Here is a 15,455-nt window from a genome sequence, read left to right on the forward strand (position 1 = left end):
AATTAATAAAATATACATCCAAGTGTTTTCCTGCTAATATATTTAAATATTTAACTGTAGAATTAGTAAGAGTGATTTATGAGATTTTTTCCTTATGTAATATAACACATATTTTGTAATGATTAATTGAAAGGCATTATTTAGACATTATATTATCTCTAAACTTAATCTAAATTTTTCATCATTACAAAAATTGAGAAAAGTAACCATAGTGTCATTTTATTGTTTCTATAATCATCATCATCATTATTATTCCAATTTGAAACCTGTGTCTCTGATTCATTAATTTAAAAATGATGCATGAGCAGGGGGGAAATAAATATCATGGTGGGTGTTTCCAAGTAATCTAATTCTTGTGAATCATAGATAAAATGAAGATAAGTTATAAATCCAAAATCTTTCTATGAAGGTGTGGGTTGATTAGTCAAGTCAGTTCACGCCATCAAAGAACTATGCACATAATGAGAACTTTAGCTACTGGTATTTGAAGATCAAATCAGTAAATGACAATATAAAAGTTAAGCCAATCTAAGACTATTACACAGTCTCAGGTTGACATACCCTTTGAGAATTTCTGAAGAGGCATTCTGAAGAGAATTTCTGAAGAGGCATTTATGGATGTTGCATGTTCTTTTACCCCATAGTACACAATCAAGGAATAGAGGCAAAATAAGGGGGAAATGGAATCTAATTTTGTAAAATAATTGGACAATATTTTTGTTTTGTCGCCACAGCCTTACAGACCATCTTCTGATTTTCTCCATGGGAGGAAGACTTGAGTTAATAGCTTGAAAATTGTTAAGCCCCTCAGGTGAATTTCAAGCCAGCCAATCGCCTTCATAAACACTTAGAATACATGCCAATTTCAGTTGTTGGCAGTCATTTCCATGACCTGCCCCGCTTAATATCACAGCAGGTTGGGAAAATATCCAACAAAACACCACTTTGAGATAGAATTCAATACCTGCAACACAATCAAATTTAAAAGAAGAAGAAATTGGCTATGATTTGGAATGATTTGAGCATAGACCAAAACATTGATTAAACATCTTGAAGAACTGATGCTTATTATATAACTTGCCAATAACTTAAAAATACCTTCAAATAAAATATAAACTTTCATGTTAAATTTCATCCTAAGAAAATATAAAATTAATTTGACACTAAAATTGGAAAGTCTTAACTAAAATGAAAACTATGATTTTAGTATAGGAATAATTATAATTACACATGTATTGAAATACTTGCTTCATCTCCATTTTCCTTAATTCGTTATTAACTACTTCTATAGCTAGTGATGCTAGTTATGACCAAAATAAAAAAAAAATATTGCAGATTTCATTCACTTTTAAAATGGAATCAACATCGTATTTTTCTCTCTCTGGCACCAAATTCTTAAGCATATAATATACAATGAACCATTTTTTTTGGGTCAGTCCTATCAGTCTCTAACAGAGTTTGTAATTTTCTATTGACCTCCTATTTGGCCACAAATTATGCTACCGTTTTTCCAGTCTACATGACTTCCATCTCTTTTGATGGCTTTCATTTTATTTGACTGAGATGATTTTGATTGTATGCATGTTTTCCCTTAAAGTTCAGTTAACATTGTTCCTTTTCCAATAAGAAATAGTGTGTCTTCTGTAAGGAAATTAGTATCAAACTATAAAATGTAGGTGACTTTTGTCTAATTTTTTTGTGTATATGACTTTATCTTGAATAAATATTTTCTTTAACTTCATAATAGTTTTAAATAAGTTTCTTTTCCTCCTTTTTCTCAAAATTATAGGACTTAAACTTTGTTGAACAGAAAATGCATGCAATTATTGGCATATATTATTACTTTTAAGGATGACACTTTTTTTCCCTCAGTCCATTTTAATTTTTTTAGTAAAAGAATGTCATCTACATTGGCAAGTAGTTTTCCTCTATCTTTTTTTTTAACAATCTTTAAAAAGAAATTTTTTTATGTTTATTATTTTTGAGACACAGACAGATCATGAGCAGAAGAGGGGCAGTGAGAGAGGGACACACAGAATCCAAAGCAGGCTCTAGGCTCCGAGCTGTCAGCACAGAGCCCGACGTGAGGCTCAAACCCACGAACCGTGAGATCATGACCTGAGCTGAAGTTGGATGCTTAACTGACTGAGCCACCCAGGCGCCCCTGTTTTTTTCTATCTTTATCACAATTCTATTTATTATTCGGAGGTGTTCAATCCTAAAATATCTTTTTTTTTTTTAAGTTTATTCATTTAGTTTGAGAGACAGCACCTGCCTGCATGCATGCATACATGCGTGAGCAGTGGAGGGGCAGAGAGAGAGAGAAGGAAAGACACAATGCCAAGCAGGCTCTGTGCTGTCTGCGCAGAGCCCTATCTGGGGCTCAATCCCAAGGACTGTGAGATCATGATCTGAGCCAAATTCAAGAGTTGGTCACTCAACATACTGAGCCATCCAGGTGCCCCAATCCTAACATACCTTTAGTAGTATCGTCTATGATACACTGGTTTAGAAAAGTATCTGAAGTTAGGAAATTAATTCTTAGGTTTTCAAGTAAATGTATGTACTACATATATAGTACAATTTTGTAATTTTTGCAACAATCATAACTGTTACATCAGTAGTCTCACATTTCATTTAAAAAATAAGGAATTTAATGGACAGTTTTAAATTCTCTCTCATTAATACTCAGAAACTATTTCTAGCAGCCAAAATGCAACTCTCCTCAGTATTTTATTTTTTATTTATTTATTTTTTTAATTTTTTTTCAACGTTTTAATTTATTTTTGGGACAGAGAGAGACAGAGCATGAACAGGGGAGGGGCAGAGAGAGAGGGAGACACAGAATTGGAAACAGGCTCCAGGCTCTGAGCCATCAGCCCAGAGCCTGACGCGGGGCTCGAACTCACGGACCGCGAGATCGTGACCTGGCTGAAGTCGGACGCTTAACCGACTGCGCCACCCAGGCGCCCCAGTATTTTAAAATAATTTCTATCTCTTACCTCTTCTCTTTAATTTTAAAATTGCCAATAAATTTAGTTAGTGCATCTAACATTACAAAATAAAATGCTGCACCATAAGAAAGACATCTTAAATTGTCTCCTGAGAGATTTTCATTTTATCTGTTCCTTTCCAATTTTTTTAAATTTCACTCTTGTTATTTTATTCACAACTGTTTATTAACCAGGAAATTGTGATCATGTAAACACATGGGTTTGTTGTATATGTTATGAAGTGAAAATTATCAAACCAGTATTTCTAAAATATGTCCCATGAAATACTGGTTCCTCAAATAATAATGGATATTGTTTGCAATCACATTCGCTCAATTTTCATCAGTATAGAAATTCAGTTAATTCTAATACACATAGTCTTAAAGCTAGGGATACTTTGTGCTATATTTCCTCAACATTTTTATAACAGATTAAATTTTCTAGAAGCATCTTTCAAATAAAATACTGCATGGAATGCTCTTCAGGAAAAGCTAATCTAAGTAAGGAGGTTTTCTTTTGTATTCTCTGCTACAGAAAAAGTAAACCAATTGTGGTAGTTAGGTATCTCCACTGGTGCCTACCCCCATGGTTGAATTAAGATGCTTTGTTTAGCATCTATTCTCAAATTTTCTATTTTGTAATATGTTCAACTTGTGAGTCATCTCAAATAATTTTGAGTGCAAATATTATGTTAATTCATTTCCCACTATAAACAAGCACATTTTATTCATCTTTATGTGGGCCACACTATACCTGGTAAATATATTTATTTTACTTATCACACCAAATAGAATTTATTAGTCTTCTCTGTTCTCTATACCAGAACTCTGAGTATTTCAATATCAGGGTAGGGATCTTACTGTTACTGTGTATGTCACAACAGACCAGTTTTTGTCACACTCAATGAACTTTGAAGGAAAGGACAAAGTTATTTAAAAAAAAAAAGTAAAATTTCTAACATGTTTGTTGGATATTATCTAATTGATGTATTTCATTGAATCTCTTTTCTTTTAAAGAATTAAATGGTATTAATTACCAAAAAACATGCAGGAATGCATTCTAATGCCAAATTCTGTGTCTGATGATATATATATACAATATATATATCATATATATCATATGATCATAATATGATATATATGATATGATATATATGATATATATATATGATATATATATTATAGATATTTTCTTTTCCAGGCAAACTTTGACTCTACATCTCAAACTTTGTGTCACCAGATGTTTCTAATTGACTATTGGTTACTTTCTTCTGAATAGTTTTCTTCTTTCAACCTTACATTTGCATTGAAAGAGAATGAAAAACATGGTGATTACAGTAAAGCAAATTAAGTTCTACAATGGCCTAATTAGAATGGCAAATTTTCCATTCTTTCCCTAGAATATTCCCATCACATCCAGTGAAAAAATGTACCAAACAATGAGGCATTGAAAACTCTTACTTAATTTTACACCTCATTTTAGGAGGAACTGTGGCTCAAAAACAAAGGGAAAGTACTAAAAATCAGAAAAATGTAAAATGAACATAAAGTGAAAATGATATGAAGTTAAATGTTTAAAACTTTAGCAATTTTCCAACTATCTGAGGAAAATATCTATCCCATAACACGTCTAAACTTTGGGCACTCCTTAAAATTCCACCCACTGCTCATTCTTCTCAGGAGAATCTCTTTCATAAATGTGGAGATTCTTAATTTTATTTGTGTTTAAATGAATAAAGTAAAAATACATAGATTATGATGGAAACAAATACTATGAAAATATGTTTAACAAGATGTTTTAAACATAAACTGATAATAGCATGCACATGCCGGGTTAGTTAACACATTAAGTATGAAGATCTAGTGTGTGAACTAAAAGGCAACTATAATTTTCTTCTATTTTTTTCTAGTGCTATTGAAATATAATTGACATACAAAATTATATTCATTTAAGAAGCACAGCATATTGATTTGATATGTGTATATATTGTGAAATGATTATCACAGTAAGTTTACTATTTTTTTATAATAAGTTTACTTTTGTTCATTATTTCATTTAGTTCTTTATTTTTCCTTGGGATGAGAAGTTTTAATATTTACTCTCTTAACAACTTTCAAATATACAATAAAGTATTGCCAACTATAATCACTATGCTATATATTCTGTAATTTTAAGGTACTGAGTAAAGTACTAAGCATTTTAGGAGATCTACAACTGATATTTATATAAATGAATACAGTATGGTTTTTTTGGTGACAATATCATAGATAGCACTAATACCACAATACAGTGAACTTAAAATTTTCCCCCATTCAGATTTATAAGATTCCTATTATTCTATGCATGCAGCTGCTCTTCATTAGGGCATGGAATAAAATGGAAGTCTAGTAAGCCCTGGTCATACTGAGGTCCACAAATGATCTGTGCTTTACCCAGAATTACTAAATATTTCAGGTCCTCAGTCACTCTCATTCCTTCACTTGTTTATGGAGCACTTGTTATCTCCATCTCTATCTGAAGAGTGTAGATGCTTGCTATGTTTTTTTGTTTTAAATTATGCAATTTCTATGCCTAAGAAATTGTCAATATTAAGAAAAATTTATAATAGTGCTGGCAAGGATACTAATAATAAGTAATAACAGTTCTTACATACCACCAGTAAGAATGTAAACTAGTGCAATGTTTCTGAAAACGAAACTGGCACAAAGTATCCATAGTTCAGACTTTGGGCTTCCTGGTAGAGATAGAGGACATGGACATTAATTGAGGAAAAACAAAAAGAAATGGATTTTTTTTTTAAAGTAAAAAGCCTCAAAGACAAGGAAAGTAGAAAAGAACAACACTTTGGAAATTCAGATGAAAGATTCAGGAGACTGGAAAAAACTCATTCAAAGCTAACTGGAGAAAGCTGGGATCTGACATGATTTTTGTTGCCAAACTGCCAAAGTCCTCAGTAATGGATGAATACAAATAGCTAGAAAAGAGGGAGTTTAAAATAAGGAGTATGGTTTTAAAATTTAAAAAGCTGTTAGATTCATTCCCTCTCAACTCTACATAGTCTAATAATTGTGTTTCATCAACTAACCACCCAGCTTCCAGAAAAGATTGGTACTTTTTTTTCCCCTAAAAATCACAAAATAGATATTTCCGGACTGCATTTTTCAAGTAGAGTTAAGAAAAAAGAAAAGATATACTTAATGAATGCTGAAACCACCAGCATACTTCCCCTGCTTCAGCTCCTACAACACTGGAATATATATGTCACACTTTTATTCCTAGTGGAAAGGATACAAAGACGTCAAACCACCCTCAAGGAAGCCCTGGAAAAGCAATGACCAGCCACAGGCTGCAGAATTCTCTACATGAAAGACAGTGGCCAAAATAAATAACAGCAGAAGACAATGAAAGAAAACTGTATCTCAAAGAAAGATAACAGCAGGTATACCATCTTGGAACAAGAATGGAATACTATTTTAAAAAAGAGAACAGAAACATCTGTCTTTGGAAATTCAAAATATGATACTGAAATGAAAAAGTTAGTAAAAAATTTGAAAAATGGTTTTGAGGAAATCTTCCAGAAAACCTAAGAGAGAGAGAGAGAGAGAGAGAGAGAGAGAGAGAGAAAGGAAGGAAGGAAGGAAGGAAGGAAGGAAGGAAGGAAGGAAAGAAGGGGAAGGAAGGAAGGAAGGAAGGAAGGAAGGAAGGAAGGAAGAAAGAAAGAAAGAAAGAAAGAAAGAAAGAAAGAAAGAAAGAAAGAAAGAAAGAAAGAAAGAAGAAAGAAAGAGAGAGAGGGAGGGAGGGAGGGAGGGAGGGAGGGAGAGAGGAAATAGGAATTAAAGTAAGAATGTATAGATTACTAGCCAATAAAGAGTTCCAGAAAGAGTGAGAGTGAAAAAAAAAAAAAGAGAGAGAGAGAGAAAGAAATCACCAGTTAAATAAAACAAGAACATTTTCCAAAGCTGATGCATGTGATTTTTACTCAGGGCATGTGCCCTTTTTCTACATAGTAGAGAAAAATATACCCCTACCATGGTACATTATTTTAAGATTTCAAAAAACTGAAAATGTACAAAAATTCTCCATGCTTCCAGAGACAAAATAGGTTACATACAAATGTAGCTATATTAACTTATAAATCTTTAATCATTAAATTACTAATATTATGCCAGGCATGTATCAGGAACATGAGCCAGGCATCATGAGTGCAGGTGTGTGATAGAGACTAAGGGTAAATCATCACCCTCCAGACTGCAAAGTTACTAGTCAATGCCTCAAGTTAAAAAAATTAAGAAGTAGAAAAGCAATCATATTAATTTGAGATATGGTAAACCACAACAACAATGAATTTGCTAAGAGAGTTCACAATGTTTGTCTTAAGGGAGAGAGGAGAGGAAAAAAACCCTACTATTTCTAGAACTGTGTAATTTTGTGTATAAATGCTTAATTTTGATTTTAGGAAAAGAATAAACAGAATATTCAAAATACTGATCCACAAATTAAACCAGAATTACAACTCTAATCATCTATTTACAATATCTACATTTATGATATTGTAGCTAGTAAATAACCAAAACATACATATATAAATGAAAATTTTAATGAAATATGCTGCATCCAAATATGCTGCACCCATATAATGGACAGTATGTACTCATTAAATATTTGGAAGAGTTTTAGTATTATTAAACTGCTTATTAGTTACTATTAAGTGAAAACCAAGATGCATTTCAATTTCATAAATAATTGGAAAGAAAGTCATTAAAATATGGTAATCTTTGGTGCACCTGGATGGCTCAGTTGGTTAAGAATCCAACTCTTACTCTTAAATACAGAGAACAAACTGAGGGTTGATGGGGGGATGGGGGAGAGGGGAAGTGGGTGATGGCACTGAGGAGGGCATTCGTTGGGATGAGCACTGGGTGTTTCATGGAAGCCAACTTGACAATAAATTATATTTAAAAAAATAAAATAAATAAAATTACAATGAGAAAACCTGCTTTAAAAAAAAAAAGAATCCAACTCTTGATTTTCGCTCAGGTCATAATCTCACAGTTTGTGAGATTGAGCCCTGCATTGGGCTCTATTTTGACAGTGTGGAGCCTGCTTGGGATTCTCTCTCTCTCTCTCTCTCTCTCTCTCTCTCTCTCTCTCTCTCTCCTCTCTCTCTGCCCCTCCCCTGCTTGTGCTTTCTCTCTCTCAAAAATAAATAACTAAACTAAATTAAACTAAACTAAAATAAACTAAACTAAAATAAAATAAAATGAAAAGTTACCTTTGGAGAGTAGAACCATGGCTCTTTGTATTTTTCTTAATTTTCTGTATTTTCAAAATATTTGATAGTGACATTTATTTTATTTATAAAATCTTAAAAAGTTAAAAACCTCTAAAACTATAACCACAGAATTTCCATGAGATTGTATAATGTTCACTATCTTTTCAAATTCAATCAAAAATAGCAAAGCAAATTTGAACTTATGAACTTAATGTAAATGGTAATATGGTAATTACTTTTCCTATTTAACTTAAGTGAAGAAGTTTCTCATGTTCATAGAGAGTTTATAGCTTTCCCTAGGAATAGAATTTGAGGTGAGGGACTATCTTGACAATAGGAACTTTCCTTATATGCATTAATACTGTTGTTGTCACAGCTTGTTACCTAGTCAGAAAGACTAGGTAAAGGTTTATTTATTTATTTTTGCTACTTTGGATGACAATTTATAGCTCTTTCTTTCACATTTTTTTCAATGCCCAAAATGGTAAAGGTATAATTTTCTACAAATGCGTCTCCCAGTTATAAATCTGATTTGAACACAAGAATACATATTATTCATATCCTTGCTAAGCCAAAGGTATAAAAGGAATGCACAAAAGAAATACCAATAATTTATGTCTACATGATGCTACCATTTCAAGAAGAAAATTGAAAAGTGACCAATCAGTAGTCTCTGGTGTGTTTGAGTTTTGTCACTGAGTGTCTTGCCTAATATTTTAACTGAATTGACTAAATGAGGTCATATATTGCTCTAACACTGAGAGATTGAATTGGCTATGACATTACTTAGTAAAAATATGTTTCCAGATCCTAAAAATTCTGAACCTTTTGCAGTTCTCTATGTATGAAGAACAAATATACTATCAGTAAGTCCTTCCTGAGGACAGACAATATGCCCAGCTCTATGTTAAGTACCATAGAGACTCAGAAAAAGGCCTTTGTATGGCCTTGTAGGTACAAGGCTAACATTTGTATAATATGTAACACAGGGAAATCTGTTAATATGTAAGTGTACAAATTTGTAGGAGAGACCACATAAGTGCTGAGGGAGAAGACATGAAAATACTCAAGCAATGGTACGTATATTCTAGAATTTAGCATTTCAACACAAATTCTTCTGAATTTCCATCAAAATTCTAAAGAGGTAATTATGTTTCTACTGCATAATGTGAAATCTTTCATAGCTATATATACATGAGAAGAATGCAGATTCATGCATAGATATGCTATTTCTAAAATGAGCAAAGATGGAATATAGAGCTTAGGTACATAAACCTACAATGATAAAATTGCTGACTAAAATAAAATCATAAAATACCAATATATGCAAGTGACACAAATTTTCCACTTAATAAATTGCCCACAAGAAACTTACAAGGAAAAGTCTGTGGTCTTATGGTATAGTACAGTGAGTGCTCAACTATATATTTCTATTTGCCATGTGATTTTACTGCTAATTTATTTCAAAGGAGTTTATCTATTGTGTCTTTCATTAATGAAGTAATTGAAGGCAAAGTTATTAAAAGTGATAATCAATTATCATATTTGTTTCACTTAACTGAATCTGTCATCATATTGAATATTTTTGGTAGAGCATTTGATCATAATTTTTCTCCCTGTCTGTTTCTCCCATTTTGTTTAATTCAGTGAATGTAATAAAAGACCTAACCTCTCTTCTCTGTGAGAGTGTCATACTGTCAACAAAAATGGCACTGAGCCCAAAGGGAAAAAAAAATTATTTTGATCTAGTGACTGACTCATTCATTGGAAATAAAAGACTTTTCTTGTCATCCAAGGATCATCTTAATATACACTGATTTTTTTTTTGCAGTATTGCTACTACTTAGAAGTAAAAAAGAGAATTTAGAAGCACAGAAAAAAATACTCTGCTATTTTGCCTTTCCTCAAAGGTCACTGATGAGAGTTGGTGAATAGGTCATTTTGCCTGATCATTTGCCAGTGTGGCCACAATCAATTCTTCTGAATCTGTAATTCTCTCACACACCATCAATTTTTGCCCAAGATGAAATACTACAACTGCAAAATTGGTTTCTACAACTAGTGAATGTGAGAACAGATATTTTATCTCCAAAGCTATGAGTTGAAATCAGTGCTATAAGTATAATTTATGAAAATGGGTATTATTTTCCCTTAAAGTAATTTAAAATATATAATGCTTAGTCATGATGTCAGAAATCCTCCCATTAGAGAGTTATTTCTTGGCTATGTCAACATTCTTTCAATAAATATTTATTGAACACCTACTGTATGTGAGGCACTATGATGTAGTTTTGAGGAATACTTTTAAGCAGTTCTCACACAAATTTCCTGTGGTAGGGCTAGTACCTTACGTATTTACGATATTGAGAATATCGGCATATCATTAGCTGAACACAAGGACTGTAAGAGTGATTCAGTTCTCAGGTACCAGTTAGAAAGGGACAATAAAAGGGTAACGAGTACATTACTAGTTTAACCTTCTTTAACATTTTGCATAAATAGTACATGAATGCTCTCTGAATGAACAAATTATTATAGGAGGATAGACTTAGCAAGGGGGAGAGAATGTTCTGAGATGTAAATTTTAGAATTCAAGACTCTAAAATCAAGTGGCACAGTTTAGTTAATGATAACATTCATGCAGTTAAAAGGTAGAGATAAAAGATTAATAAAGTTGAGAAGGCAGTCTCAGATCCTGGATGGATCATTGACATAAACAATTTATCCAAAGATGAAGGTATCAATAAGAGAGAGTTAAACATTATGAACTAGGTGGTAATGTTCTAGAGTTCTAAATTATAAAACAGTAACTTCAAGGCAAACAAATAATTACTAAAACAAAAGGAAAAGAGAAGAAGGATGTTCAATGACATTTCTAGGTATGTAGCAGCCCTGAAAAGCATAACAAATGTTGTATATGAAATTAAGGTAAAAACACTAATTCATGTGTGTGTGTGTATATATGTATGTATATATGTATGTATATATGTATGTATGTATATATGTGTATATATATACATACATATACACACACACATATACATATACACACATACAAATACATATATACATATATATACTTTATTGTATGTTTTCACATGTGCTGCATTATTCTATCACCAAAACAAACCAGGAAAATGGGAAATATAGAGTATTTTGAATAGACAGTGTCTTTGAAAATGTACAGTTATTTTAACAACAACGTTGCATAAATAACCATGTTGAAAGCCAGTGGTTTGCACCAAAAAGCATTTACTCTCATGTGCGTGGTCTATAGGTAACTGTGGTTTGCCTAATTTAAGCTGGACTCAGCTGTGTCTCTGTCTTCAGGCTGTGGTTCCGCCAGGCTTGAGCTCTAGGCTGCAGGTGAAATTCAAGATTTCTCCACATGTGTTTTGCTGGGTAGGGTTCAAGCTAAAGAGGAAGAATGACCCGTAGCATGCTCTTCTCATGACAGCTGGTATAAACTGAGCAAGCACATACAAGACCCCTGCATGTGTCACATTCTCATGCCTTTGGCCTAAAACAAGTTATATGAACAAGCCCAGCATTAAAGATTGAGGGAATATATATAGCATGTACAGTAAGGATGGGAAGGAAAGGACATTTACCAAAAAAGAACCCAAATTATCACAGGGAAAATACAGGGCCCACTGAAGAGGATAAATTGAGGGAATCTCTTGGAAAAAAAAAAAGTCAAAGATTTAAAAAAAATAAAACAGCCTGCCCCTCACCTTCTCCAGTAAATGACGTAATGTTGTAAATGTAAATCTGCCCTCTTACTCATTGCTTCTCCCTCTCTGATGCCTCACAATTCCTATCTCACCCCAAAGTTACCAGTATTTGCAGTTTAGCTCACGTTCTTCTTCTCTCCTAAGTTCATACATATGTGTTCTGGTCTTAACCAGTACACTTGGAGTTCCCAATAAGGCAATGGATAATTTCATAGAAGAAAGGTCAGAATTCATACATAGCTGATGGGATAGTAGAATAATTATTTCATAGCTTGTAATTGCAGATGGCTGTATTGCGGAATACTGAGAAATTCAAGCGAAGCAGAAATAATAACAATTGATTTTCATAGAAAGTCTCTCAAAGTCGCATTCTCACATAAATTGCAAGTGTCCCAATTGGGTAGTGTGACTGACCACAAAATGTTGCAATCTCCCACAGTAGAAAACCTAACATAAGTATTAACAGAGAATATTTATATAAAAACATCATTTAAAAAATTCTTTGTATTTTGATGTACTTTAATTTAAAAAAGAATAAAATGCATAAGCCAGCCTGATTTGTAAAGAATAGGTTTCAGTTAAGTACTACAAAGGCTATCCAACATAATTTGGTGAATATGTGTGGACAGGGAAATTATTTCTTCTGAGTTGATAGGAATAATGAATATGTAATATTCCGTATTTGGGTTATGTCACTATTTGGTTATCCAATGGTCATAGAGATGGTTTTTAGTTATGGCTATCACAAATAAAAGTTTTGAACATTATCTTATAAGTCTGTTTGTGGACATATATTCTCATTTCTCTTGGAATAAAACTGGTGGGTAATAGGGTTGATGTATTCCTTAAATTAATGAAACTCCACCAAATATTTCTCAAAGTGGTTTTACTGTTTTACCCCACCATCAATAATGTATGAAATTTCCAGTTGCTTCATATCTTGCCTTCATTTTGTTTATCAGTCTTTTTTATTTTAACTATTCTAGTGTGTGTATAGTGCATAGTGGTTTTAATTTGCCTAGTTTTAATTTGCATGTCTCAGATGAGTAATGATAGAGCCTTTTCCTGAGTGTTTAATGGTCATTTGAAGTATCTATCCAAGTCTTTTGTCAATTTTTGACAATTTTTATTGGATTGCTCATGTAATCATCACTGGGGTTTTTGTTTTGTTTTGTTCTGTATTTTTATTGGATTTTTATTGGATTGCTCATGTAATCACTGGGATTTTTGTTTTGTTTTGTTCTGTGTGTATTCTGGAAACAAGATAGGTGACAGACCCTTTCACTATAAATAATTTTCCCATGTTGTGGTTTGCATTTTCCTAATGGTGTCTTTTAATGAAAGGAAAATTTTAATCTTGATGGAACTTAATTTACCAATTATATTTTCTTCATGGTTAGTGATTTTTTGACCCAATTAAGTATGTCACTTTCCTGCCCCTAAAAAACAAAGTTATTGTCTTCTAAGAGTTTTATGGCTCTGAGTTTTACATGTGGGTCTATGATCCAGATTTTTGTGTTCAGAGGGAAATAGGTACTGAGTTTTTTATATTCTTTTTTTGGCTGATGGAGTTGGCTGACCCAGCTGCCTTAGTGATAGTATCTGTTAAAAACATTCAATTCTCACTGATTTAACCTAGTGTCTTTATCAAAAATCAAGCTGACTCATATGTGAATAAGTCCTTTGGAAGCAGTGCTGTTCAAAAGAACTTTATATAATAATGAAATGTACTATATCTACATTGTCCATTAGAATAGTCACTAGTCACATGTGGCTAATGAGTACTCAAAATGTGACTGAGGTAACCAATTTTTAATTTTATTTAACTTTTGTGAATTTAAATTTAAATAAGCACATGTGGCTAGTAGCTTCCCTAGTGGATGGAACAGATCTGGAAACTGTATTCTGTTTCATTGATCTCTTTGTCTATTCTAGGTAAATCACATCCTTTGAAAAACAGACCTCATTATAAGTCTTGAATGCAGATGTCACAGTTTCTATATATATATTTTTAAGACTCCTTGGCTATTCTACAGTCTTGGTGTTTCCATATAAATATTAGAATCAATTATTTCATCAAAAGAGCCTGTTGGAATTTATATAGGGATTGTACAAAATTATTGATCATTTAAGGGAAAAATTGCCATTTTAGCAGTATTGAGTCTTCTAATCTATGAGAATACCTTTCCATTTCTTTATGTGCTATTTAATTTTTATTTTTTTAAATGTTTATTCTTGAGAGAGACAGAGTGAGAGTGGGGGAGGGGCAGAGAGAGAGTTAGATACAGAATCCCAAGCAGGCTCCAGGCTCCAAGCTGTCAGCACAGAGCCCGATGTGGGGCTTGAACTCACGAACCGTGAGATTATGACCTGAGCCGAAGTTGGACGCTCAACCACCTGAGGCACCCAGGCGCCCCATGTTCTATTGAATTTTTCTTAGTAATGTTTTCTAATTATCAGTATAGAAACCTTATGTTTTACTCTACATTTATTCCTAACAACTATTGTTATTTATATTTTTTTCTGCTAGTATAAATGGTATTTTTAAAATTCATTATCCAGTTGTTTTTTTGTAAGTTTAGAGAAATACAATTGATCTTTGCACATTCACCTTGAATTCTGTAATCATTCTAACTTTATTTCTTGGTGCTAGTGACTGCTTATTTTCTATGTATTTTCTATGTATTTTCTATGTCCATGATGAAGTTGTTTGCAAATAGTGCTCTATTATTTACTTTCCAATATTTCTACTTATGTGGGTTTTAAACATGCACAATCATGCTTTCCAAATTTGAAGACTTATTAATCTATCTGATCATGTTACACTGACTAAGGTCTCCAGTATGCCAATGAATATATACATTTTGGAACAAATATTCTTATTTTATTTCTGAAATTAGGGGGGAAGCATTAATTATTTTACCTTTGAATATTCTATTAACTGGAGGTATATTATACACCAAGGACAGTCCACTCTATTTCCAGTTTGAGAAGACTGTCTAGTTTGTCAAGGGATTTTTCTACATCTGCTGATATGGCAAATGGCATAAAGTGATTGTAAAATGTTAAACTAATCTTGGATTTCTGGAATAAATTCCACTTGATCATGCTGGATCATTGTAAAGGTAATACACCTCTTCATTTCCAAAAGGATATTATTGTTTTAAGGCCTATTTTATATAATATTAATATAGCCAAACCATGTTCCTGATAGCTAATATTACTCTGATATTTCTGTTTTCTAAACTCTTATTTTCTTTACCTTTAGATGTGTTTCTTGTAATATTTTACATTTCTTGTTAAAATAAATCTATCAGTCTTTGCTTTTAACTGGTGAATTTATCCCATTTACATTTATTTTAAAGATTAAACTATAAGTGGGGTGCCTGGGTGGTTCAGTCAGTTAAGTTGTCTGGCTTTAGCTGGGGTCATGATCTCATGGTTTGTGAGTTCAAG

The 15,455-nt window shown here is 32.5% G+C and overlaps 1 long non-coding RNA gene across 2 annotated transcripts in view; it reads right to left on the reverse strand.

Moving 5' to 3' along the window:
- The window catches only part of LOC123384353, a 936,858-nt gene that overhangs the window by 535,668 nt on the left and 385,735 nt on the right, over positions 1 to 15,455 (reverse strand). The window lies entirely within an intron of this gene.

Source organism: Felis catus, chromosome A1, assembly GCF_018350175.1.
Source record: "Felis catus isolate Fca126 chromosome A1, F.catus_Fca126_mat1.0, whole genome shotgun sequence".
Classification (NCBI taxonomy): Eukaryota; Metazoa; Chordata; class Mammalia; order Carnivora; family Felidae; genus Felis; species Felis catus.